A 26,079-nucleotide genomic window follows, 5' to 3' on the forward strand; every position below is an offset into this window, starting at 1 on the left:
CTGTTCTTTTGCTAGAGTTGGGATGGGCCGTTTCCTGCCACATTATGAGAAATCGCACCGTACCTCAAGGTCAAGTGGATCAGCGTCACCATCACCAGGAACTTGTTAGAAATACAAATTCCAGGGCTCCCTGCCCCACCGTGAATACGAATCTCTGGGAGTGGGGCCCAGCACTGAGTGTTGTGACGAGCCCTGCTTTGCGTTCACAGCCCCATTCCTCCCAGGGTCACAGCCTGCCATCCGTTAGTGTGACCCTTTCTGGGAAAGAGAGCAAAGCTTGAGTCAATGTTTTATTCTCTTCCACCAGAACTCATGCTATGACAGGATTTCCAAGTCTGGCCTTTCAAGTGCAGCCCCAAAAATGGAATGCAGCACACAGGAAGGCCGAGAGGGAAAAAAGTCCGAGCGCCAAACAGAGAAGAATGACCTGTATGGCTAAGTTGTTTTGTCTGCATCCTGTCTAAAGGCACCAAAATTTACAGAGAATAAACTAAGGGAAGGACAAAAAAAAAAAAAAAAAAAAAAAAAAAAAAAATCTTGGAGCTCAATGATCTTTCAAGTTTGGAGTAATTTTAAATTGAGCAATACTCTGAACATATTTTCAGCCAGTATGTGTGCTCTACCAAGTTTCAGACTGGCTTTTACTCTCCTGGGGAATCAGCCCTCATTCAGACAGGTTAAAAGGTAGAAAAACACGTGTTTCATTTTTTATTTCCCACATCTCCTTTTGTATACCCATCAAGGTATAGCACGCGCCAAGAACACCTTTCACATCAAGGTAATAGATAGCATTTTAGATAGACTTTGGGTAGTTTTTTGTGCCTGGGTTCACATTCTGCCTTCTCTGCTACTTACTGGCTGTTTGAAATGTGGCAACTAACTTACCCTCTGTAGGACTCATTCATTGATTGATTCATTCATTCAACAATGGTGCTTTGAGGGCCTATTATGTACCCAAAACTGTTACATATAGAGTGCATATACAGTGAACAAGAATAATGCTCTAATCTCATAAAACAAATATTCCAGAGAAAGATTAAAAAAACAGTCAAATAATAACATTTATAAAATAATATCGATACAATAAATAAAAATAAAGCAGGGTAGTGGGGACAGAAAATGGGTGAATGTAAAGGTGTCATCTTAAACATAATGGGTAGTAAAAGCCTCTGATATTTGAGCAGAGAGCCAAATAAAATGAGAGACATCATGCTATCTGGGGGAAGAGAATAGTAAATGCAAAGGTCCTGGGGCAGAAATGAGTATGGAATGGTTGGCACAAGAAGGCCAGTGTAGCCTAGAGGCATAAGGGAGGAAGAGAGTAGAGCTAGATCACAGGGATTTGTGTGTGTGTGTGTGTGTGTGTGTGTGTGTGTGTGTGTGATAAGAACACTTAACATGAGATCTACCGTCTTAGCAAATCTTTAAGCAGACAATCCACGTTGTTAACTGTAGGCACCATGCTGCACAGTAGATATCCAGGACTTGATTCGTGTTGCAGAATTGAAACTTAGTATGCTTTTACTAATACCTCTTTTATTCCCCCTCCCTCCACTCTCCAGCAACCACATTCTACTCTCTGCTTCTATGAGTCTAACTACTTTGGATTCCTCATATATGTGGTAGCATGTAGTATCTGTCCCATGACTGGTTTTTTTTGTTGTTGTTGTTAAGTGTGATAGAAACACATTGAAGGTTTTTAAGCAGGAGAATGCTAGGGTCTGGCTTAGACTTTAAAGGATCATTCCAGTTACTGTATAAGAATTCACTGTAGAGCTAACAGGAGGGAGTGGATCATGGGAAGAAAAGAATTGGGAAGACTGGAGAGAGATGGTGGTGTCTTGGACAAGCTGTGGAGAAGATGAGAGATGGATAGGTAGGACTTTTTTTTTTTTTTTTTTTTTTTTTTTTTTTTGTCGGACTTGCTAACCCGTTTACTGATGAAAGGAATCAGGGATGACTGCCAGGTTTCTGCTTGGAAGAACTAGATAAATGGTAATCATGTTTGGTGAAATCAGGAAGCCAGACAGAGGAGCAGGTGTACGTAAGGAAAGGAGTGTAAATCAAGAGTTGCTTCAGATCGGTTAAATTTGAGATACCTATTTCCCAATCTTTAGGTGTATAGTAGACACATCCTAGAGTGGTTAGAGCATTAAATGGATACAGTACATGTGAAACCTCAGCACAGTATAAAGCATATAAGAAACATGCAGTAAATCAATAGTAAGGAGAGACATAGTATCTCAGTCCTTCAATGGAAACTTGAGTGTTGTTATTTTTCTCAGGCTGGAATAAGATCATTTAAAAATGATGTGACTGGGTGTTGAGGTTGCAATAAATAGTAAACCAGTGTTACCTCAACACTTCTTGGAGTAAAGAAAGCCACATCTCATGCTTGAACCTATAAATTTAAGCACAGGAAAGGCAGAATCTTTTTGAGAATCTCCTATGCCACGATTTCTCCCACCACAGGCCCTTTACACGTACTATCAAAGAAGTCAGCATGGAACAATGGGGAGAACCCATGGTTCTGAGCCAGACAACATGAGTTCAAAGTCTAGCTTCACCTGTTGCTGTATATGTGACATCAAAGAAGTTACTTATCTAACGTCTCTGACCCTTAGTCTCCTTATCTGTAAATGAGTATAACACCCACATCACAGAGCTCTGGGGAACCTTCAGTAAGAAAACATAATTTTCCTTCAGTGACATTAAGATTTTCTCTTAGCTGTGTATAACATCTACTAGCTTTAATGAAACTCTGTACTAACAGTTTCTAAATAAAGGAAACTAAATACTTTCAAAATATTGTGCATTGCATTAACTTATGACCCCTGAAAAAGAGGTCGAACTTTATTGGCCAGAAGAGAGATCTTTATTTAGTCCCCACTAAATAGAAGACATAATTACATAAATGCATTGATTTGTTGCCTATGGTGTCTTTTGATTTTAGTCACGCGCAGAAGCCTTGTTTAAAAGGAAAAACTAGTCAGCAATGAAATCCGAGAGAAGAACACACACTTCATGTTACAGACAAGGGAACATTCACCAGTTACAAGGAGAGGATATTGAAAGGAAATAATACACAGTTAGAAAATCTTGTCTTTTTTTATGCCTTTTTATCCCATTAAGGGAGTTGTTAGTAAAGAGAATTTTGCACCTCCCTCACTGTTATAAACACTTAGTGAAGTAAAAGTTACTAAGTATCTTCTAGAAGGCAGACTACCAGGTGCTTTCATAGAGCACCTTCTTTATTCCTAAGAGCACAACAATTTATTATCCCCATTTTATATATTTGCAGATAGGCCTAGAATTATCAAATGTGAAAGCCAACGGAGATATGTGTGTAACCTGAAATTTAAACCAAGATTTCTCTCCTTCTAAAGCTCATGTATTTTCACTCCTACATCAACCACATCACTAATAACAAAGATAAAAAAAAATAAAACAATGGCTCACAGTCCATATGTCCTGTGTGTGTGTGTGTGTGTGTGTGTGTGTGTGTGGTCTAAAAAGGCACGTTCACATTTACAAGTAATTTGAATTCTTAAAATGTAATCCAAGGTTTTAAAACATAAGCTGTATTTGCTCCAACACTTACGGATCTACTGAAAGAAAAAGGTCAGTAATTTGGCATTCGTTTTATGTGTATATTATTATTTTAAGCTTCTTATAGCTCTTGTACAGAATTAAAAGATGTTATAAATTATAAAGGCACAAGAACTAATCTTTGGATAACGAGTATAAGCTACCATTTTCTGAATGCCTGTAATGAGCCAGACTCTCTGGTAGGCACTTTAAATAAACGATCTCTAATCCTCAAAATGCTCCCGTAAAGAAGATATTATTACCGTTGCCATTTTATAGTTGATGAAATTGAGATTTCGAGAGGGATGTGACCTGTCCCAGGGCCCAGGGCTATTACGTCACAGAGCTGAAAGCAAATGCAGACCTCCGTCAACCCCACAGCCACGTCCTTACGCCGTTGCCTGTAACGTACAAGGTTAAATCATCTTCCGAGCAATACTGAACACGCCAAGAAAATTTAGACAATCTCCGGTAAAGCACCATCACTGGATTTTCTCTGAGAAGGAAACCTCCCACTGTACTTTGTATAACATTTTATAATATTTGTATGTTCGTTATTTATGTCAGGGGCCACGTCTTACCCACTTTAGAAGGCAGAGACGGAGTCTGAATTGTATTTCTGCACGGAGTAGACATGCAAACTGAGGATACGGGTTTCGCCCACACTGATCTGAAGAGTGTTTGCAATGGGAAGCCCTAAAGGAGGAAAGGACGCACCAGCCACAGAGGCTCTAGCACGACACAGCCCCTTCCGCGTGGCTTCCTGGCTGCGTTCTGAGATGCCGCAGTGACCGAACCTTCATTCTAGTGTCTGTTCTCAGCAACGCGTTAGATCTGAGGACATCGGCCTACTGCCTTCTGCATTCATCAAAGAGCCAGAAAATCTATATTTTAGACCCGTTTCCACCCAGGACGGACCAAACACTCCCCAGCAACTCTCTACATATGCTACAATCTGCTCTTTTCTCATTAAATTGAAGAAAGGCAGGGCGGGGAGATTTGATGGAGACAGTGAAGAACTCCACGCGTTACAGTGAATGGGTTAGCTCGCCTGAGTATCAGAGGTTGTACAGATTATCCGAATGATCCCCTATGATCCGAAGGCAGTGAACAACAAATACAAATTAAGGGGTTTTCGGAGATCTCTCTCGGACGATGCAAAATACACACACGTGTATTTATAAAGAATTCAACTCTTATCCAAAAGAAGCAAAAAACTAATACAAGGAAAATGGAAAAGTTTTTTTAAATGGACATTGCTTCTATCAATCTGCCTAATAATTATACCTAGCACCTGTGACAAGTTATTCCTTCAGAAATAAATTAGATAAGTGGTTTTTATGTACTTAGTTTGCTTTTTTTTTTTTTAATTTATTCACAGGAATTCAGAGAAGAAACTTGCAGTTGTGTTAGGGTTTGGAGCCAATGTATCCTGTGAACAATTCAATTTAAGAACAGACTCAATTAGGGAATTAAAGTAGCTGGAGCTAAACTTAGCCCGGAAAATTAAGATTATTATCTCTGAAATAATATTTTCCAAAGCTAAGAATAATCCATTACATTTATTGTGGAGGATTAGATTCCAAAGAATATCTCAAATAGCTACCATATGTGTTCCCATGTTGTTCCTTCCATTGGGGAATGGACATCTCTCCTCGTTACCCAAAAGCTGGTAAGTTCTTTTTCCATAATCTTTGGGAATTCAAAGAAGCCTATGAGTCATCAGAATTCATTATCACAAATGGGAGTGGAATCTCATTTCCTAGACATTATGAAGACTGTAACACACAACTTTGGTCTCTAAAAATCTGGATGCAATTTTGGCTATGGGCAAAGAATGACTTAAGTGACCTTACCGATAGGGGCACACTGTAGTCAGAAAAAAAAATCCATTTTTTTCATACAACTTGACTGACTTAAGAAGGGGAGTATTGCTTTAAATTAATACCAGGGTGCTAAATCATTAAAAATAGGCACTGATGTTTGCCTGTTGGATCCAGGTGGGCTAGGCCCTGCTCTCCAGTCACGTCTATATACATAAGAGTCTTCCAAGTCTTTGTGGTTTATCTGGTGTATCTACGAGAAACCAGGGAGGGTGTTGAAAGCTGGCAGGGTGTAAGGCTCATTTACAAAAAGTTCACACCCCACCTTATTTTTAATGTCCTTATCTTTGACTTCCGAAAGGGGTGATTTCATAGCCATGCTTTTGTGTTCAACTTCTGACTTACTCCTGATTCATCTACCACTTTCTATCATCAATTGTGAAGTTATTTGTGAAGTTATTTAATCTCTTTCAGAGCTAGGTAAAAAAAAAAAGCTTTTTTGGTGAGAATTTATTTTTTCAGGAAACCTTCTTCTGCCTGCTCAAATCCTCTCTTTCTCAAACAGATGCTGGCTGTCCTATGGCTAGGTCTCTGAGTCTCCTTGGAGGCCACCTTCTGACAGTTAAAAAAAAAAAAAAAAAAAGATAAAGCAAAGAAAGCAGTCCTCCTCCTAGAGCCCTTCCTTGTAGCCCCATCCTTCTCCTGGTCACTCCACCATGAACACCTGGCTTCATCTGTGCTCCTCCCTGTTCTTCTCAGGCTCTCCAAGGGCTGCTGATTTTTTGTTAAGGAAAATGGCCCTAAACCATTATTAAACAATTTCCACCCAAACCTCCCTTCTCTCATGTCCCCACTATAACGTCACTAACACATGGAGTCCCACAGTCTAATATAATGAGTACAAAACATTCTCTTTCCGGAGCTGCGAACTGCGAGAAGCATCCCCAACTGTAGTAGACTTTGGGCATCGTAAAACCCACCCTTCTCCCTTAATGCTGTCCACACACCTTTCTACGTCTTCTGCCCAGGCCCCCTCCTACTCTGCCCTTTGGAAGCTTTTGTCCCATTTTCATTTCCTGAGTCAGTCCCTGATGATGGTAAAGGACACTACCTTAACTATAGTTGTGACCCTGCGCGCTGTGCCCCTTCAGGACAAGTAAAGCCCCTTGAAAGGGAGGAAGGGATCATCATAGGAGCTACTTGCTCATGGCCCCAGACCCTCTGACTCAGAGAAGGGAAAGGAAATTAGACATTTAACAAGCATATCATTTTACTGACCCGATACACAGTAAGTGGTCAAACAGTTAAAAACAACACCCAATTGAAAAACATTATACATAAGTCATTTCATTCTTGTGCAGATGTTTTTATAGGACAGAGTCCCAGAAATGAGGTTGCCAGGTCAAAGGACAAACGCATCTCTAATTCTGTTAATTATTTCCAGATCGTCCTCCATAAGGGTTATACCACTTTGCATCCTAGAGATGTACAAAAGTGCTTGTTTTCACCCAGCTCTGCAACCGAGCGTGATGTCAAACAGCTGACTTTCTGTGAGTCTTATGAATGAGAAATAGTTTCTCAGTGCGGTTTGAATATACATTATTATGAGTGAGATTATCACATGCTTATGGGCCATTTGTATTCTCCCTGAGATTTCCATATTTGACAGCAGGCATTTTTCTATCCAAAGCACTGTTTCTTTATCTTCGAGTCATACCCCTGGGTAGCCCACCCATCTGCGGGCTGTAAGGCCAAAGGTGCTTACACGCGTTCTGGGAATTCAGTGAGAATGGATTGACATATGTGTCAAAGGAGCAAAGGGACTTAAAAGCCTTCATACTTCTCATAATCAGTCATTAGTTCCCGGTTTGGCAGAAGCTGAATGAAGCGTGTGAAGGCAACTCTGAAGACCACAGTAAGGACGGACTGCTGGTTCTGTCATTTATATGCCCTGCTGTTTGGGAACCTCACCTGGACGATGTGCCTTCTCCTTTTTCTAACCTGTAGCATTTGTACTTCTGAAACTTGTGCAAATCTTAGAGAGAGAGAGAGAGAGAGAGGGAAAGAGGAAGGAAGGAAGAAAGGAAGGAAAGAGGGAAAAGAGAAAGAAGAAAAGAAGAGAGAGGGAGGGAGGGAGGGAGGGAGGGAGGAAATATCAAGAAAATCTTCTCACATCTGACCTTCAATGTGGTTTACGGCATTCCATTTCCAGACACACCTCGTTAAGTTTTGTTTATTTGCTTGTTATTTATTCCTCTTGTTGCTTCTGCTTTTTTTAAAACTGAGATATAATCGACATATATTATCATCTTAGTTTCATATTGTAGTTTATTTTTGACAAACATGGGGAACATGGAGGGCTCCGATGGCGCCCTCTCCCCTTCAGATTGCCTCCAGAAATCCCTGGAAAGCTTTAGGAGTAACCAGGTAGCATGGCATAGAGAAATGCCTCTTACACAGTGTTATCCATAATAAAACTTCTATTAACTATTAATAAGTAATTCTTGAAAAAATAAGTGTTTTGCTGGCAAATACATATGGGAAGTGTTGGACTGAATAAAGATAAGCAAGCTCTTTTATTGCAAGATCTCTCAAAGCCTTTAATAGGAAGAAGCCTTAAAGTCATCTGTGTCTCCCAGCAGAATCTGGCTGTAGATTCCTTGTCCCAGAAAAACAAACAACAAACAACAAAACAATGAACAAACAAAAAACAAGGATCTAGTGTTTGTGGTAATGCGGGAAAGTGGTGGTATCGGGCGAAAAGCATCTAACTAGGCGATCCGGGGGAGTTGGACTTGTGAAAACACACTGTGTGTCTTAGACTCTCAGGGCTCAGGTCACTCATGTCTAGAGCAGGGCACTCCTACAAGGTCACCTTCAGTTCTCACCGCCTTCAACCTACAAGGTGCAACGTGCTGCACAAGGCATCCTAATGGCCGAGCCTTTCGGTCACTCAGCCAGTGGCTCCCTTGGTCCATCTCGAGGGTACCGTCTAGAGGGAGTGGGTCCGCACCTCTAGAAGGCCTTAAGAAACAGCCGAAGAAATAGTGAGGCTCTTCCCTCCCACGACATCGCGGAGAACGTGACATCACCATTCTTCTCAGCCGGAGAGCCTGCCCTCTTCTTGCTGATTTTCATGGACTTCCTCGTCTAGGGAGCAGTTCACCCTAAGACCGGGTCACCAAGCCAGTCACCTGCGGTGCACGCATAGAAAGTACACCTGTCCTCTGATCCAGCTCACCAGGTAAATGTCAAAACAAACCCACAGGTGGTTCCAGTCATTCTGTGTCTTTGGAATTCGCTCTCCTGGTGCTTGATGTCATCTTATTACAACAGAGATTCTAATCTGTCAGTGTCACCCAATTATTATGATATAATCAGGTTCTAGAAAGGCCTGAAGTGGGATCTGTTGGAAAAGCCTAATGCTCTGCGTGGCCCCTTCATTCCTTCTGTCATAAACCGTATTAAGCTTACAGATGCCAGGCACTCTGCTGAGGGCTAGAGGTGCAAAGCCGTTCGTGGTGGTGCACACACTGTTTTTTCTCAATGCTCTGCCACTCTCCCTACAGATGCAGCTCAGATGCCTCCTCCTCCAGGAAGCCGACTGAGCTTCACCTCATCTCAGTCTGGATTATATGTTACCTCCTCCCACCCCGCCGCATATACACATTCCCAAACAGCTCCTTCTACAAAGACAACATCACACTTATACTACTGTATGCCTGCCTCCCCCCTCAATCTCCATCACCTCAGCGTCTACGGCAGTGACTGCCCCATAGGAAGTACCCAGATTTATGGCTCATTAATTGATCAAGGTATAAGAAAACAATTCTCCTTCCCAAAGATCACATAAAATCTAGTCCAGCTTTTCTAAGTTACTTAAAAAACCTAGTAACATATTTAAAACTTCTTAAGTACAAATTGTACAAATGCCTCTTAAATACATGAACATTTTTGAATTATGAAATGTTCCAATTTACCTTTCATAGAGAATTCACGTAATGTTAAAATTATTTGATGTTGGTCTCAAGTTCAGTCATGGGTCCTGGACAGAGAAGGACCCAAAGGTGAGGCCAGACTAAAACACCACTGAGAGAGACCTAGGACACGTCCCCCCATGTGAATCTGCCTGCTTTTTCGGGGGCCATCGTCTCTTCCTCCTGTTTACACGGGGAGAAACCAGTGTGTGACAATGGCAGTCGCATTTCTAGTTTAATTACAGAAACACAAGCCTTATATCTCCGTAAGCCCCAATTATTAAAAAAAAAAAAAAAAAGGACAAAAGGTACATGTCATGTCTTCTCTGCTTCTCGTCACCCACCACCTCGCCCTATTGCAAACAAGGATGCTACACGCGTCTTCAGAGCCTAATTACCCCACACCAGCCCGTCGGCCGGCCGGGATCACCGACACCTGCAGAGGCCTGCAAGGAGGCCTTTCACCAACAGACCCTGGGGTAGGAGGCGGTTAAAACAGCATGCCTGCTTCATCCGAACAAATCACCTGGAGAGTGTATTTTTTTATGATAATCACATACCCTTGAAATGACATTCTAAAAGATACTTAAATGTATTTAAAGAAAGGATGAAAACAGCAATATTTCTGTGCTCAGTGCGGAAGCCACCTCCTCACATTACTAACCGTCATCGAAAATGCCAGCTACATCACTGAATGCTACTCAAATAGATTCAGGTCCCGTGGCTTCTGCGGCCTTCCTTTGGTGCCTATCATTCTTCTTAAGGGAAGTCCAGCTGATGGCTTCTTGCTCCCCTGCTCCCTCTCTCCTCTAGTGCCTGACTTTAGGGAGACTTCAGCTGTTAGGAAGACAAATCTTTGGTTTTGAGTTGCGCGGTTCCTCTCTATGGCCAGATATTTTATCCTGATGTGTTTGTGAATCCATCACAAAATTAGTTTTGCTCACTGAATGCCAAAAATTATATGCAACAAAAGCAAAAAAAAAAAAAAAAAAAAAAAAAAAAAAAAAAAAAAGACACTGGGGGGTGGGGTGTTGTGTATTGGTGGTGACCTAGCCCGCCTCCAGTTATGATGGGGAAACAGGAGGAAGGGTGAGGGATGCATCCATCCATCCACTCCCTGCCCCATCCCCCCTTCATTCATTATTCATTCAAGCGACATTCAACAACTAGCTGCAGGTTTTACATCATTCCTCAAATGCATATACTTTTTAAAATTAAAATCCAGGCAGAGGATTAAAAAAAAAAAAAAAAGCCTTCCACATGGTGCCTATGTTTAAATATGTCCTAAAAAGTGTGGTTGCAGAAATACCCGTAGTCCACATAAAGCACATGTTCATAGACATCCTGATAGCTACAGAACTGGGAGCTGGGGTACGGGGGGAAGAGCAAAGGCAATGCCTATACCAGAAAGTTCTCAAGTTTGGGTTTTCTTCTTCATTGCAGCATCAAGGAAAGAAAAGGGGATTTGGAGTATGAAAATTCTAAGTTCGAGACCCAGCCCTTATCTCCTCCTACTTATTCTGTTTACTTTGTGGGACAGAACTGAGGATCCAAAAAGTTAATTCATGCAACAAGCATTTGGTTCATTCATTCATGCATGCATTCATTCATTCATTCAACAAGCTCTACAATGACCAAAGCACTGTTCTAGATGCAATAGAAATACAGGGTGAGAAAAAAACAGACAAGGCCCCTACTCTCATGGGGTTTTCATGTCTTAGGGATCCAGATGCTGATAAAACCACCACTCTAATGAATTCATAATAACAAATTAGAGTGTGTGCTCTGATGGAGGGACCTGCTTCTCCAAACTTGAAAAGTGAACCAACAAAGACAGGGACACTGGGGCAGGCTTCACTAAGGGAGACACTTTGTACCTAAGAGGTAAATGAAAGAGTACTGGGTGAAGGGGTGGAGATGAGTGTGGGTGAAACAGCATGGGCTAAAGCCTCAACAAGACAGAGAGCAGTGGTAAGGGGGGACTGAGAGAAGGTCAATGTGGCTGGAAGGTCAGGAAAGGTCAGGAAAGAAGAGAAAGTGAAGCTCTAGGTGGGGAGGGAGCGTTCAGCACAAATGTAGCTGTTCGAAATGAAACAGGCTGTGAATGTCAAATTCACACTGGATTTTGAAAATGTACCATAAAAAATGTAAAATATATCAGTACTTGTGTATATCGGTTACACGTTGAAACGATAACATGTCAAATACAATGGGTTAAAGGACAGTATGAAAATTAATTTCATCTGAATTTTTTTACTTTCTTAATGTAATTACTAGACAAGTTAAAGGTACATACATGGCTCACACTATATTGTTATTGGACACTGTTAGTTATGTACGCAGAGTCCTTTCATTCTGGACAAGTGTTTTTATCCGGAGCACAACGGGGGGCACTGGAAAGCTTTGGGCAGAGGGCTGATAGGATTATTCCAGCTTCTGGATAGAGAACAGATCAAAAGGCAGCCAGAGGGGATACGGAAAAGCAGCCATGTACTGCACCAGACAGGCCAGAAGCTTCCAAACAGCTCGGCGTAGGGTCAAGAAGTACAGAGATGACGAACAAAGGGAATGGAAAGATATTTAGGAGGAATACATCGTAGTGTATTGGATATGCTATCAAGAACCTGCATAGAGGGGGCGCCGGGGTGGCACAGCGGTTAAGCGTCTGCCTTCGGCTCAGGGCGTGATCCCGGCGTTCTGGGATCGAGCCCCACATCAGGCTCCTCCGCTGGGAGCCTGCTTCTTCCTCTCCCACTCCCCCTGCTTGTGTTCCCTCTCTCGCTGGCTGTCTCTATCTCTGTCAAATAAATAAATAAAATCTTTAAAAAAAAAAAAAAAAAAGAACCTGCATAGGGGAGAAGGCCAGCTGGGAATACGCAGATATATATGGAAAGACAAAATGCAACACCACGTGTCCGATCCCAGAGGTCCCAGTTCCGGGCACTGGGAGCGTGAAGTGGAAGAAGCACTTTACAGCATCAGCTCTGTGGCTGCTTCTGTTTGAAGGTGGGCTTCACCAGAAGTCAGGTTCTAACGTCACATCAAGAAATAGCGTTCTGGTGGGAACATTAGATATCTTTTAACCAGAGTTGGTCTTAAATCAACAGATACATAATGGGTGTCAACTATGTACTAGAGACCCCTAAAGGGCTTCAAGGGAAAAGGAAAAGAAAGTAACATTTATTCAGGGGCCCCTATGATACGTGCCAGGAGCTTTCAATGCTGGACTCATTCAATCCTCCTACGAACTTCGTGAAGTCATCTCATTATCCCGTTTTAGAGATACGGAAAATGAGGCTCTGTGAGGTTAAAGAGTTGACTGAAGCTCCATACAGACAGAGGACACTTTGATCTTGCTCCGCACGGTGTCTCTGATGCCCAGCGTACCGCCTGGAATAGAATAAATTCTCAACAAACATAGGCAGAGCGAGTGAATAAAGGCTAGACAGGTCATGAGGGATAGAACCAAGTTCCAGCTCTGTTGTATTTTCACTTAGGCACAGGGCATCAAAGTTGAAATTTAAAAACAGTAGAAGCAGAGCTAGCTTATATATTTGTATGTGGTTAACAGGTATTTATGTAAGAGCTCTTTATCAGACAGATGGCGATCCCACACTTCATTGAATAATAAAAATTGTCAACATTTCCTGAAAACGTACTGTGTGCCAGACACTGTTCTAATCATTTCACTTGATGTATCTTGTTTATGCTTCATTCTTACCAACTCTGTGGGGTACGTACTATTATTTTTCTCATGTTATAAACTGGGAAACTGAGGCCCAAAGAGGTTTTGGCCATTTGCCTGAAGTCACACAGCTGTCATGGCATTAAGCCCAAGGACGTCGACTCAAGAGCCCCTACCACACTCTTAGCCACTACGAGACTGAGCCCTCCGCTCCACGGGACCCTCGTTCTTACAAAGATCTCCCCGGGATTAGGGCAAACTCTGCCTCTCTGGCGTTGGTCCGGCACCCTCTCCTGGGGCCACACGCTGTGATGATTTATTAGGGCGCACCCTTTGTGAATCTAGGAAATCATTCAGAGCTAAATAGTGAGTCAGACACTTGGAGAATCAGAGCAAAACGAGTACAATGTGGATCTGTGTGCATCTCATTCAGTGCAAAGAGCACATTTATCCTGGTCTTGAAACGTCCACTGGCAGGAAGCTATCAATTGTCTCTGATGGCATCAGAGAGAGCAGGGGAAAGAGGTGAAAGCAAGAGCCTGAGCAAGCTGAAGATTTCCCAACAGCAGAGACCATCTCAGTAGGGTGTTAACAAGTGAATTCAAGAGACCCTTGTTCACTAATGGAGCTTAGTAGTTAAGATACTCTCTAAGCACACTGGGCATTAAGTGCTTGCTAGCAGCTCAGATAACGAACTAGACGGTTATGACCAGCTATCCAGGCATTTTGCATGTGCAATTTCCTTCAAGTGTCAAATTACAGATTGATTCCGTGATGGATAAGAGGGCTTAGGGCTTTGATTTGGAAAATCTATTGGCCAAACAGGGACCTAATGTGAACATTTCACTTCTTTTGAGACTTTAAAATTGCCATGCACATTAGCAGAGTTCCTAAAGGAATCACATCTTGTTTTTGTTTTCTTAAAAAATAGCCCTACTAATCCTGTAAAAATTTTGGAATAATATTCAGTATCTGGCAGTTTGATATAAAGAGATCCCACTGGTGCCCCATCGAGATGGTCTGAAGTGCAATCAAGGCTTCATTATAAAGTGGTCTAATCTAAGTGCCTCACTGCCTATAGACTGACAGCAACATGACGCTTCCCTACTCCTTGACGTCCTCTTCAGCCACTGTAGAGTCACGGAAGTAGACCAATGCCCTATGTGCTAAGTGACCCTACAGAACAGATAGGGGGGACTCTCCCAGGACTCTCCCTGCCCACCCAGCAACCATGAGAAGTAATTCTGCCAAGATTCCCACCACTGCTCTGTCAGAGAACTTATTATACCATCTTATAATTGCTTGTCTCATTTTCTCTTCTGCTAGGCTAATAACTCTGGGAGGGCAATCCTGCATCTCTCATTTTAATTACCACACCCCTAGCATCCAGCACAATGCCTGACATATTGCAGACACGCAGTACACAGTTAATTAATGATACAACTACCTTTGCATGTTGCATTAGATGTTGTCAGTAAATCAACAATTTTAGAAGAATGAAAATACTGTTCTGGAAATGTGTTCTCCACAATGTTCTCTGATGGCCTTTGTAAGTGTGCTAACATTCAGACAACATTCTAAGGCTGGTAATAACTGGATTGGGGTGAAGAGAGAGGAGTTAGTAGGGAAAGGGGTTACTGAAAGTATTTATTTGAAAATTTATTACAATGAAGAAATAAAAGAAGCATTCAAGAATATTTAGTCAGATATATTTCATTTGGAGAGAAAAGATCAGGAATTGATACAATGGGGCTGGGGGTGGGAGGTTTTTTGTTTTGTATTTTGTAACACACAACAAAGAGGGACACTACATTATTTTTACCACACAGTTATTTTTATAATTCACCTAGGAAAAGATTCTTTGAAACACCGATAACTTCCTCTTTGAATACTCCTTCTTTCTTCTAAACATCATATCAGCTGTTTTTAATTTTATTTCAGTCAAATTTAATGCAGCATTAACTTACATTAGCTCTTCAAGGGTCACTGGTATGGAATATTCTGGAACTGGAAGGAGAGGATGATGAGGACTGATGGGACTATGGCCCCACTTCACATTGCCCCCAGGTAAAATGATAATTGTAGACAAAACCAATGACCGTGGCAAACCTGTTCAAGTGGGGAATTTTAAAGAAAGTTCTATAACAACTAGGTATTTGTGCTTCTTCAGGTTCTTTTCTCTTAGAAGATCAAATGATTTGGAAACTTGGATTAACTTCACAAGGTAGGTAATGGGCTTTCTGTTACTTTTAAGCTTTATACAACATCTCTACTATCTATCATCATCCCAATCTTTCTTTTTTTTTATTTTATAATAATTTTTTATTATGTTATATTAGTCACCATACAGTATATCCTTAGTTTCTGATGTTATGTTCCATGATTCATTATTTGCGTATAACACCCAGTGCACCATGCAATATGTGCCCTCCTTAATCCCCATCACCAACCTTTCAACTAATATGGGAGTAGTTTGCACCTCTCTCTGGATGTCCCATGGGTATCTGAAGCTAAATGGCTCAAGCACCAAACTGACCTAGCAGGGCCCCCCAGGCCTCCTTACCACCCGGAGTTTTCTACCTTGATGAAAGACATTTACTCAAGGTGGAAACTTCGGGATCACATTTACTTCCAGGTCTTTCTCCTGCTTCCTTCTTCCAGCTGCCCATATCCTGTCAGACACCAAGTCTTATCAACTTTCTTTTCCAGATATCTTTTAAATCCTTGTCCACATTTCCACTCCCATTAACACCTCTGTTTAAAATTTAAATAATTTGCAAAACTGTTTTCTTTTCTCCCAATTGGCTCCAGCTTCAAAATGCTTTCCCCATCATGTCATGACTATCTTTGTAAAATAAAAGCCTCATCCTTCACTTCCTGCTTTAACAAGTTGTGTAGCCCTATGTCATTAAGTTGAGGTCACAACTCCATAGAACAGCATTCTCTAAGTTCTTCCCAGTCTCCCCACTTGCCTTTCCAGGCTTATCTCCTCTCCATCTGGAAATTTACCCTGACCAGGTGTGTCTCCCAGACCACATCAGTCTATAAATTAAAACAGGTCCACACCAGCAGGAACCACAGTATTTCTATGGCTCTATTTGAAGAAATGGCAACCCCTTCAAATTTCTCACAGCCAGTTCTTGGAGATCCAAAAGGAAATTACGCTTTGTCCCCATATGAACTATAATCCAATTTGATAATCTTTTTATCACATTCAGCACCAGTTTCCATATTATTACCTCATGAAAATTGTTCCCTAGGAAAAAATAATGATGAATGAATGTTTAGGGATTGGTTCTAAATCACAGCATTTCCATAGTTTGGCTTTGAATGGTGTCTATCAATCTTACCAGATTCAACTCCCTTTAAAACAAATGTTTTATAACGCCTGCTTCATTATTCTGAAACGAAATTCTTAGGTAATTAAACTTACTCCACATCCCTAATCAAAGACAAATATGTACATATAATGCCTAGATTGTAATATAAATGAAACATAAAGAAATTAATTCATAAAAAATATTGTATAATAATTTATAATGAAATATGCAATTATTCACTAATTTCGCTTAGATAGCAGATGGTTATACCTTCCTATACTGAGTAGTATGGATGAAGAGAAAGAACAGAAGCCACTTCTGTCTAAAGGATACTGAAAAACGAAAAAGAATAATATTTAGTGGGTCCCAAAAAAGAGAAAAAAGAAAACAAAACCAAAAACCAGTGTTAGGATAAGTAATGAGACAGATTTTTGTCTATATGAAAATAGAAAAATGTAAGTAATCTTAATATAAATAAGAATAATATGTCCAGGACAAATTACCAATGCAAATTGAAGAAAAAGAAGAAAAGAAAAAAGAAAAGAAAAGAAAAGAAAAGAAAAGAAAAGAAAAGAAAGAATTTATCATGGAGCCACCAATTGTTTTTTAATATATAGGACAGCAAAAACCAAAATATTTTCAATGCTTCATAACTTAATATTAACAATATACTATGTCGATAAAATCACACATTTGCACGTGACAGCTATAACTGCAGACTGATATGGATGCGTTGCCTTGGTGACTCAAATGCCACAACTGGTGTTGCCCGGGTGATGTGATTTTCCAAAATTGTGAATAATTCTTGGCAAAATTCTAAACCAAGTCAAATACAATCTTCCCTCGATTCACATGATAATTGCGTTATTCAAACATTCGGTATCTATCAAAACATTGCCAAGACTACTTTGCGTTTTGAATTTAGGTTCAATGGATCAGATACTTATAAACTGAATTTTTATTTCTGTGGATTTCTCAGAGACACCCAGAGCGACATAGAACTCAAGGACATGTTTTGTTCTCTGAGACCGCGCCACGCAATGCAGTTTACGCAGCCACCTTAGCCCCCACTCACTGCATTCTCACTCTGCTCCCCGTCGTCACTAGGGTAACAGTAACAGGCCCCCGCGAATACCCCAAACCATCCCGCCCTGCAAGCCTAGGAGGTACTGCTTTCATTCAGGACAGCTGGCTTAGTCTTCTGTATCGACCTGTACACCGGACCTGGAGGGATGAGATCATTTTCACTGGTGAAGGTCAGGATTAGATGACTGTCATAATCATTCCTCTTCATGTAACTAAAACTCAGAGGCCCAAAACCCCACTTCCAGTCAACGAGAGAGCCATACATTCAACAAAGTTTCTTTTTCCAACTTCCAGCTTATTGCCCAAAGGGTAAAAAACCAACTGAGAGTAAAAGCTGTCTTCTTGCTCTTTTCCTGCTCAACGTTTAGACGCACTGACATGACAAGGATGATTTACGTGACGATAGCGAACGTCTATTTACTTAAACACTTATTTTGTGCCACCATTAAACTAAGTGCTTTAAAATGCACAGAAGCTGCACAACAGCCCTCTGAGCTCACTGGCAAGGTCCTTGTGAAGACAAGATGATCCGCCAGAAAGAACCTGACATATACCAGCTCACACGTGGTAAAGGCTTAAAAACCAAAAGCTATTATCATTAAATCCCAAAGCATCCTGAAGCAGTAACTCAAAGAAAGCACAGCTTACTGTCATGTCAGTGGTTCAGTAATTATTTATTTATACCGTGAACAATACATTTCTTAAAATATGCATGGAAACAAGCCCATCAGAGCCAGAGGCTTCCTTTAGATTTACACCTCTTTGGCCAGCAGTAATCCACGGGCTTGGCTTAGGTTAGGCATAACTGGTTGTCATTTGGACTGTGCCTAGTGCAGCGAATGGTAGCTTTGTGTTTGGGCCTAGAGTTGTAACATTCATTTCTTTATGGTTGATTAATTCTGGACAGTCACATTACTTGCCTGCTCAGTAGGGCAAGACATCTTCCAAGGGAGATTTTTTAAGGGTAGGGTTTACATGTGTGCCTGTGAGTCTGGGGAGAAAAAATTTGTGAGCGCAATATAAGTCGTTTTGAAAATGACTAATTACAAATACCCTGGATTTTTTTCACCTGGTTCCCTCTGCACCCACTGCACTAAAGGCAGTTTTTATAAGAGCAGATTTTATTTCTCTCTCTATAAGATGGTATAAAAATACAACTGCTTGATAATTGTTGGCTCTTATAATAGCATACCGTTCAGATTTTTAAAAAAGAAATAACAATTGATAAAAACAATTAAAATGTATCAGTTGATAGGATTTTTCTCAATGATCAATAGATGAATTAAGTGATAGAAACATAAAGAAACAAATATTTTAGACGAAATAGTTCTAAAACCATGAGGTCTTAACTTTATCAAATTTCCAACTCATTGAAATTATCCAATTACTAAGAGCCCTGGGGGGGTTTTGGGGGGGGTAATAGGCGTTAATGATTCATTTAAAATATGAATAAAATAAGCTGGAGGGTATGGTAAGTAGAACTAAAAAAATTAGAACCTTTCCATCTAAAAAGTTCACAATCTAATACAATTGACTTTTTTTGTCCCGTCTCTAAACAATCATTTTGTTCCATTCACATGTAAATCCACCAAATATTTTCAATTTATTTTTCCATTCTCAGGTACTTAGATTACCTTTGTTTGGGAGATGACAAAGGTACTCGCTGCTCTTACTATTAGCCCCCCCATTCATTTACAAATACACAAGGGAGAAATTTTTTTAATGCAACCTACCCTCTTTTCCTCTGTCTGTTAAAGAAAACCTTGCCCTCCAAGAAGATCCCCACTTGCCAGCCTTTTTTTGGGGTTATTTTTATGGGGGAAACTAGGAGAAAAGAATAAGGAGATAAGAAAGAGGAAAGGCAACAGACACAATTTTTATCCCTTTTCACTGTTTTTATTGAGAGAAGAAAGGGAGCAGCTTGAGGGTCTATGGAGATAACAGATGGGATAAGAAAAGGAGATTTTAAGTTTATGGCTAGAGCACATGTCTCTTTAATCAAGAAATCAAGTAAGGGACTTGAGTTATTTTATGCTATTATTCTATTGCATGGCGTGTATTCTTTCAAGCCTGCCCCCACCCTGGGACTGGTCCACGCTGGCCATGCTCTCCATGAGTTATTTATGGCACTTCACCATTTTTAGACTGTATTTAAATGCTTTCCCTTATTTGAACTTCAGAAAACCATAGGGTCAGCGGGCAAAGAATTACCCTCATATTTTACATATGACTGCACCAAAAAGATGAAAATGGGACAAGACTTTCTTCCCAGCACCCGAGCTGGTGGTCCTTCTATCAGTCATATAGTCATATATCATATTTTGATACTTAGCTTAATGTGGATTTGCTTCAGAGATGTGTCATTGTAAATTCACACACAGTAAATAACCTGCAGAAAATAAAATCAATGACTTATGCGTTTACAATGACCCAAATCTTCGGCATTCACCCTCAACAAAGAAATGATTAACTGCCCATTTCACTTTTCACCCAGACATATGTAGCCAAATAGTATTTGTTTATTCTTGGACTTAATCATACTATTTAAGAATTCCTGCAGGAGGGAGACTGAGTCCCCTTTGGAGGAGCTCTTCAGGAATAGTCCTTCTTATGCAAATGACACAAGTCAGGTTTCCTGTTCAGCTAATAATCTGACCATACCTACATTTACACACACAAATACATCGCTCATTTGCATTGTACTTGACAGTGTAAGAAATGTTTTACTATACTTTAAAAAAAATAGATTTTAGAGCCAGAGAACCCGGTCTTCATTCTTTTCAAGCTATTGCAAGCTCCCTAAAAACAGATAATGGATATACCTTCTGTATCTTTATATTCCCTGTTTGTGAATTGAGGACAGTTAAGAGTACCTGCCTCCACGAGGGCCCTGTTCAATGCTCTGATACACATACGTTCTTAGAGCCGCGTATAGTAAGCACTCAATAAATGTGAAGCTTTTAGTTTTATCAATACCACATTTGCCAATGTTTCTTAAATAGTTCTAGCACATGGGAGTCACAGAAGCAATGTTTGCGGGGCGCACATTCTATGAGTCTCAGTTTTGCCAGCGTGTGATCTGTGGGAGAATTATTTCATCAGGAAAATAAGAATATAACACCGACAATAACGAAAACTGCTTCACAAGGCTATTCTGAAGATCAAATGGAATAATATATGTCAGAAATGCTTTATAAATTATAAAGTGTGAAATAAATGTTAATTATCATGTTTAGACTCTATTTTCATCCTCACAAATACACTGTTCTGCAGATGTGATTATCTCCATTTTATAGATGAGGCAACAGGCTTAAAGAGGATTACGTAACTGCTCAAGGTCATTTAGATGCTTGGAGGAACACTCAGACCAAAAATAGGTCTTTTTTTTTTTTTTTGTACCTCCAATTCCAGGATCCTTTTCACTACTTCCTGTTTCATACAAAGCTATGATCTCTCCATAGCATTATTTCTATGCTTTTTTTTTTTTATAAATGGCATTTGATAATGTTGATAAAAATACAGTTTATATTTTAAGGATATTCTGTCCTCGCCAAAGAATTTTTAAAAAAGTGTGTGGCAGCAATCCAATGACAGTAATTAACAAGTTTAATCAATCTAAAACCCTCCTAAAAGGATTTCATCTCTCAGTTTTAGATTACAAATATTAAAATTAAACATCTTAAAATTTCACCTGACTTTAACCTTCGGCATCTGATTTTTAAGGTTTGAAGGTGGGGTTGTCAAAAAAAGAGAGGACTTGCTCTGGTTCTGGGTGATTTCACAGGGATTTTTCACAAAAACAAACTGGTAGAGTTTAAGGTCAGTCCCCCTAGAGAGCCCAGCACCCCCTGACAGTGTGTCTGTCCCCAAGGACAAGTTTCCACGTGGCAAAAGCTCACCTCAACTCTTGTGGGTGGAACCATGTAGGATCTGTAGTCCCAGCTCTCTCACTTGTGCTGGACTTTGAGCTGCCACTTCTGGTCTCCTTTTTCCTCCTCCTCATGTCCCTGCTTCCATTTAATTCCTCACATCAAATGTCGAGTCTCTAGTTCAGAATCTGCTTCGGCCTATGTCTTCCGGCCAACTCGGAATTTCCTGACATTGGCCCCAGCTCACCTTCTCCGCCATCACCCTATAACTTCTAACACCCAACCCTGGCCTATTCTTTGCTCTCTGCGTTCATGGTACCTACGTGTCCCCTTTGTCCTTACTGATTTCCCACCAAATGGTGGCTTCTTAACATGCTAATCCAGCCCCTACTCTGTTGATTTCTGATAAATGCTGGGAAATTACTTCTTCCAACGGAAACACAATTTACTAGACTGCAGTTGGTCTTTTCCTCATCCTGTTGAATACCAACCACCCACTCCCCAGTGAGACAAGTGTGCACGTATTACCAGCCTGTGTCATGCTGCCATAATCGGTAACCATCCCATCGAGATAACCTCTAGACTGTCAATGACATCTGAACATGCAGGTCCACAATGCAATTGAATATGGGAGCTGTGGTCTACCCAGTACAGAGTGTAGGTAGGGAGACAATGACATCTAAGGGCTCTGGATGCATTGCTTCTGTTAAAATGCCATCTAGGGTTACATTAGTTTTGTTCACAGACCCTTTATCCCATTGTCTCACATGAAGTTTGAAGGCAACAAAACCCTCCATATCTTGTTCATAGGAACTGGTGTCAAGGGTCTCCCCCATCCGTACTATTCACTTGGTGAATAGTTTTGTTTTAAATCAAAGTTCAGTTCTTTATGTGTATCCTAAATTCTTTCTATAATTTATTTAACACTAATTAAATATTATTTATTAGATCATTAATATAGTCATAGTAATATTACTTTAATCATTAACAATCATCATTCTTTTAATATAATCTAGCTATTAATATCCTGACTTTGAATTTTATTGGGAAGAAGTGGGATTTGCTAATTCTAAGAAAATTCCCTTCTCTTTCATGAAAATTGAGGAACATTTTCTATTGTTACTTGTTTTTGCAATCCTTGTGTTGTCATCATCTAAGATGGTTTGCTTCCTCCGTGTCTGCAAACCTCCATGATGCTCAGGGATGTAACTATATGACAGCCATTAGCTGTGGTCATACAGCATTAAGTTGGAAACAGAAACACCAGCACATAATCTCTTTATTGTTAACATGCACCGGCTTGAACAGCTCCACTCTAAGAAAAATTGGATAGTGTTAGCAATGCTAATTTTAGGAGTTTGTCTTATTTTTCAGCCATCCATTGCCCTGGGATGTTTTACTGTACTCCGGCCAAATCTCGGTTGTCTATGTCATGCTTAGTGGGTCACGGACTAGCCAGCCCCAAGGCGCCTGTCCTTCTATGTGTGGCTGTCAACCATCTCAGTACGTGCTCGCACCAATAACATGGAGTACAAAGGCAACAAAATTCTGACAAGCCCACTTCGATTCTCTTTAGCGGATCTTACCTATGTCCTTCTGGTTAAATTGTTGAGCCATTGGCTAGGGCCATTTTGAGGAAGCAGCTGTAAGTGAAGCCTGGCAGCCAATTTGGAGAAATGAATATCATGAGAAGGAATGGCGGTGCTTACTGCTACTGGGGTGGAACAGAAAGGAGGAAAACACTGGTCCGAAACATTGAAAAAATAATTCAAAATTTCCCCTTTGGTTTGATATCTTTGTGATATTTAAGGATAAAAATGTATGAAATAAAGACCACAAAGATGTAAAGCTGAGATAACCCTAAACCTTATGCGATGCTGTTAGTCTTAGAAAGCATGGCATATGGACAAATAGGCATTCAAACAGCTGCACATCTATAATTGCTGGTATACATTCTGGGCGACAGAATCAACAGATATAATGCATACTAAAACTAAGGAGAAGGACCTCTTTTCTCTGTGTTTATCACTGAGTCACTGTATGAGCAGGAGTGATAACCCTTCCAGAACTTCTAGAACCCTACCATATGTTGGTGAGCTCTTAGCGCTCAGGCATTTTTCTAAAAGGTAAACAGAGGATAGGACACCATATACCTAGGAAATCAATGTACATTTCCAGCCTTCCCTCTGGCGTATACTCCCCCCAACCTCTTGTATCAAAAAACTTTCAAATGCCTTCTTTTCTCATTTCCCCTTCATTTTACCTCAAACTTGTGTGTTGGCCTCACTGGTCTAGTGTTTTTAAAGCAACTTTGCTTTATCCTGTGTAATTAACAGCCCATCCTATTCTTGAGTCTAACACAATCTCCTGGTAGAAATTTTATTTCTTAGGTATCTTATTCTTTTTTTTTTTTAAAGATTTTATTTATTTATTTGACAGAGATAGAGACAGCCAGTGAGAGAGGGAACACAGCAGGGGGAGTGGGAGAGGAAGAAGCAGGCTCCTAGTGGAGGAGCCTGATGTGGGGCTCGATCCCATAACGCCGGGATCACGCCCTGAGCCGAAGGCAGACGCTTAACCGCTGTGCCACCCAGGCGCCCCTTAGGTATCTTATTCTTATCAGACTGACTTGAGCTTCTCTTTTTAATTTATTTTTATTTTTTTAAAGATTTTATTTATTTATTTGTCAGAGAGAGAGGGCACAAGCAGGGGGATGGCAGGCAGAGGCAGAAGTAGGCTCCCCGCTGAGCAAGGAGCCCGATGCGGAACTCGAACCCAGGACCCTGGGATCAGGACCTGAGCCGAAGGCAGACACAACCAACTGAGCCACCCAGGAGTCCCATGACTTGAGCTTCTTGCTAAAAAGTGTGTTTATCTCTAATAATGCATTACAAAATAAGTTAAATTTACAAAGTACACTAAGATAATAAACATATCACAGTGAGAACAAAGACAGCTTCTATTGTACTCTTGGGTCAGTATCTCAAGAAATTAATACCAACTCCAGTGTTTTACAATTTACCAAGCACTTTCACATCTGCACTTGGATTTAATGATGGCAACCATAGTATTAACAGTGTGTTTAATACCACATTACTCTCATCATCTCCACTTTACAAACAAAGAAACTGAAAGGCAGAGAAGTTAAGTAACTCGAGATACTGGGGAATTTAATTCCAAAGCTCGTAATTCTAACTACAGTGCAATTTTCACGTTTAACCCAGCTCACTAGTAGCTATCTGAAACCACACCCCCTCCACAGCTACAAGGACCACCCGCATTTTATTTCCGGTTTTAGGAGGCTTAAGACTCTGCCCCCTCCAAGTTTCAGAAAGGTTTGTTTTAAGGGAGCAATAACTAGAGGGGTCTCTTTTAGCAAAACTGTGTCACAAAATTGTGTCTCCTTTGGCAAAATCCCAGTGTTCAAGGATTTCTAAGTATGATACTAGTGGTCCCAACCCCACCCCTGGAATGATTCTAGTTTACTTCATTTCAGGGTCTTTACACAAAAACCTGAATTTAAAGTGTAGGGGTCAGCTTTGAATTAAGTGGAAGAAGATTTCTCATTTAAATTTTTTTTTTTTTAAGATTTTATTTATTTATTTGACAGAGAGAGAGAGACAGCCAGCGAGAGAGGGAACACAAGCAGGGGGAGTGGGGGAGTGGGAGAGGAAGAAGCAGGCTCCCATCAGAGGAGCCCGATGTGGGGCTCGATCCCAGAACACTGGGATCACGCCCTGAGCCGAAGTCAGATGCTTAACGACTGAGCCACCCAGGTGCCCCATCATTTTAAATTTCTACGTTGTTGTGGGGGCGCCTGGCTGGCTCAGTCGGTAGAACATGCAATGCTCAGTCTCCGGGTTGGGAGTTCAAGGCCCACGTTGGGCATAGAGCTTATGTAAAAATAAATAAATAAATACAATTTTTAAAAGTTTCTTCAAGGGTGCCTGGGTGGCTCATTCGTTAAGCGTCTGCCTTCGGCTCAGGGCGTGATCCCAGAGTCCTGGGATCGAGCCCCACATCAGGCTCCTCCGCTGGGAGCCTGCTTCTTCCTCTCCCACTCCCCCTGCTTGTGTTCCCTCTCTCGCTGGCTGTCTCTCTCTCTCTCTCTCTCTGCCAAATAAATAAATAAAATCTTAAAAAAAATAAAATTTAAATGAGAAATCTTCTTCCACTTAATTCAAAGCTGACCCCTACACTTTAAATTCAGGTTTTTGTGTAAAGACCCTGAAATGAAGTAAACTAGAATCATTCCAGGGGTGGGGTTGGGACCACTAGTATCATACTTAGAAATCCTTGAACACTGGGATTTTGCCAAAGGAGACACAATTTTGTGACACAGTTTTGCTAAAAGAGACCCCTCTAGTTATTGCTCCCTTAAAACAAACCTTTCTGAAACTTGGAGGGGGCAGAGTCTTAAGCCTCCTAAAACCGGAAATAAAATGCGGGTGGTCCTTGTAGCTGTGGAGGGGGTGTGGTTTCAGATAGCTACTAGTGAGCTGGGTTAAACGTGAAAATTGCACTGTAGTTAGAATTACGAGCTTTGGAATTAAATTCCCCAGTATCTCGAGTTACTTAACTTCTCTGCCTTTCAGTTTCTTTGTTTGTAAAGTGGAGATGATGAGAGTAATGTGGTATTAAACACACTGTTAATACTATGGTTGCCATCATTAAATCCAAGTGCAGATGTGAAAGTGCTTGGTAAATTGTAAAACACTGGAGTTGGTATTA

At 40.8% G+C, this 26,079-nt stretch overlaps 1 protein-coding gene and 1 long non-coding RNA gene across 3 annotated transcripts in view; both read right to left on the minus strand.

Annotated features, from left to right (window-relative positions):
* The window catches only part of SLC8A1 (solute carrier family 8 member A1), a 317,880-nt gene that overhangs the window by 216,061 nt on the left and 75,740 nt on the right, over nucleotides 1-26,079 (minus strand). The gene's annotated exons all lie outside the window — the stretch shown is intronic.
* Nucleotides 1,910-14,031, minus strand: LOC121100996. Its single transcript, XR_005832817.1, has 2 exons — nucleotides 7,592-14,031; nucleotides 1,910-6,392 (listed from the first exon to the last, which is right to left on the minus strand). It is a non-coding gene; the product is annotated as an uncharacterized LOC121100996 (long non-coding RNA).

Source organism: Ursus maritimus, unplaced genomic scaffold (assembly GCF_017311325.1).
Source record: "Ursus maritimus isolate PB19 unplaced genomic scaffold, ASM1731132v1 scaffold_6, whole genome shotgun sequence".
In the NCBI taxonomy this organism is placed as follows: Eukaryota; Metazoa; Chordata; class Mammalia; order Carnivora; family Ursidae; genus Ursus; species Ursus maritimus.